Below are 2,500 nucleotides of genomic sequence, written 5' to 3'. Positions count from 1 at the left end.
GAGTGTGAGAGACTTTAAAGAAGCGAGCGAGTGAGTGAATGAGTGAGTTTGTGGATGTGTGTGTGTGTGTGTGTGTGTGTGTGTGTGTGTGTGTGTGTGTGTGTGTGTGTGTGTGTGTGTGTGTGTGTGTGAGTGAGTGAGTGAGTGAGTGAGTGAGTGAGTGAGTGAGTGAGTGAGTGAGTGAGTGAGTGAGTGAGTGAGTGAGTGAGTGAGTTAGTGAGAGTGAGTGTGAGTATTAGTGAGTCAGTGTGTATGTGTGCGTGCGTGCGTGCGTGTGTATGTGTGTGTATGTGTGTGCATGTGCGTGCGTGTGCGTGCGTGTACGTGCATTAGCGTATGTATGAAAATAAAACATCCTTAAACCACACTGGCAGAATATCGACAAAAATTCTTACACGGGGACCAGAAACAAATGAAAACACTAATCCTGAAATAAAAGTCCACTGGGAGGAAAACCGAAGCATTTCGTTCCAGGAGATCCCGAAGACAGATCAAAATGTCCCAATGTCCGGCATGATTCACGATTCACAATTTACCTCTTGTCATCCTTTAAAAAAAAAAAAAAGCGTCACAGAGATTCCACAATATCAAAATTATCAAAAATATTTTTTCTTTTTCCATCTCAAATACCTGCGCATCCCGACCGACATCTATCACGCACTCCTTCTTTTTTTTTAAAAAGCGCAATTAACAACCAACCATCGCAGAATCACAAGAATTTCACCCCCGTTCGCACAAGCCCCTCCCCTGCATCCGGATCGCAAGGCACAAAAACGTCAACAACAACACGGCGCGCACGAACGTAAACAAAACACACCGATAGAGAGAAGCAAGCGCTCGACGACGACACACCACCACCCGTTCAGTAGCGCTGTTGGCTGCGGACTGACGGGGTGTGTGCGCTCTCCTCCGGTCCCGGCGCGCGGTCACGGTGGCGTTAAGGTCGACGGGCGGGAGAACACCTGCGGGGGGGGGGGGGGTAGAGGAAGGTGGAAGGGGTGGGGGGTGGGAGGGAAGGTGGAAGAATAGGGGAGTGGTGGGGGGTAGGTGGAAGGAGTGGTGGAGGGGTGGGGAGTGGGGGATAGAGGTGGAGGAAGGTAGGGGGGAGAGATGGAAGATGGAATGAAGGGGGGGGGGGGAGGAAGGAAGAGGTGGAGGATTGGGGTAAGAGACGATGGTTGGAATGAGGGGAAAGGGAAAGGGAGAACTAGGAGAATAAAAGTAAAAGAACAGAGGAAGATGAACGAAGGAGTTAGAGGAGAGGAAAAAAATAAAAAGAAAAAATAGGAGGACGAAAAGAAAGGAAGAGAGTAGGAGGAAGGAAGGAAGGAGGGAGGAGTAGGGGGAGGAAAAGACGAGGAGGAAGAGGTGAGGGAGTACAGCTGATGATAGGGGGGGGGGGTGAGAAGACTCAGTACCGGAACTTGGCTGATCCAGGAAAATGACGTCATGGCGAGTCATCCGAAGGCGTGGCTATTCGCAAGGAGAAAGAGAGGAACGGAAAGAGAACGAGAGAGAGATAAAAAAAAAAAAAAGATTTCAAAGAACAAAAAAAAAGAGAGAGAACTTTTTTTTTCATACCAATTAAGAAAAATATAGAAAGCGAAAAGCAAGCGAAGAAATTATCAAAACAAAACGAAGAAAAAAAAAACATTAACAGAAAGAGAATAGAGAGAAAGACAGATGATGATTATGATGACGAAAAAAAATAAAAAAGAAAAAAGTCGAAGATGAAGGTGACAATGACGAAAAGAAAACGAAAAAAAAAACGAAAACGAAAAAAACGAACAAAAAGAAAAAGAGATAAGAAAACGGAAAGTATACGAAGCACGAATAAGAAAGAAAGAGAAAGAAAAAAGAAAAAGAAAAAAAGGGAAAGAAAGGAAGAAAGAAAAAGAAAATAAGAAAAAGAAAAAAGGGAAAGAAAGAAAGGAAGAAGGAAAAGGAAAAAAAAAGAAGGAAAGAAAGAAAAAGAAAAGAAAAGAAAGAAAGGTTATTAGGAACAGAACACGCAATACGCGAAAAACCGTAAGAGAGGAGAAAGGAAACAAGCGATTATTCCCAACTCAGGTAAGCAGGTAACAAGGGCAGTAGAGACACAGGAAACGCAGATAATTATGTAAATACGAAACGAGGCACGAGCACAACAGAGTGATAAACGGGGAGATAGGGAAAAAAAAGAATGAGATTAACATGGCAACGAGAAAATTGATAATCAAGAGGCGAGGAGAATAAGAGAATAAATGAGGGGTGAAGAAAATGAGGATAAATAAGGGAGATGATATAAAAAAGGAATAGAGAGAGAGAGAGAGAGAGAGAGAGAGAGAGAGAGAGAGAGAGAGAGAGAGAGAGAGAGAGAGAGAGATGATATAAAAAAGGAATAGATTAACAAGACGAATAAACTGATAATTAGAGAGAAGGAAGAACGAGAGGATAAAGAAGGGAGGAAATAATAAAAAAGGGAAGAAATCAACAACGCAATGAGGAAATGGATAATCAA

The 2,500-nt window shown here is 43.2% G+C and overlaps 1 protein-coding gene across 6 annotated transcripts in view; it reads right to left on the bottom strand.

Annotated features, from left to right (window-relative positions):
• Positions 1-2,500, bottom strand: part of LOC119576404 (neurofilament heavy polypeptide-like) — an 80,976-nt gene that overhangs the window by 61,729 nt on the left and 16,747 nt on the right. For 2 of the 6 annotated variants that reach the window (XM_037924087.1, XM_037924089.1), the window contains exon 1: positions 818-887. The exons of 2 other annotated variants lie outside the window; for them this stretch is intronic. The gene's annotated coding sequence lies outside the window, so the exon portion shown is untranslated. Of the gene's footprint in view, positions 1-817; positions 891-2,500 lie in introns of those variants that run through there. 2 more of the 6 variants (XM_037924085.1, XM_037924084.1) reach the window with 2 other exon arrangements.

This window comes from Penaeus monodon, chromosome 8 (genome assembly GCF_015228065.2).
Source record: "Penaeus monodon isolate SGIC_2016 chromosome 8, NSTDA_Pmon_1, whole genome shotgun sequence".
Lineage (NCBI taxonomy): Eukaryota > Metazoa > Arthropoda > Malacostraca > Decapoda > Penaeidae > Penaeus > Penaeus monodon.
Note: the sequence above shows the minus strand (reverse complement) of the source record. Positions and strands in the feature narration are given on the sequence as shown.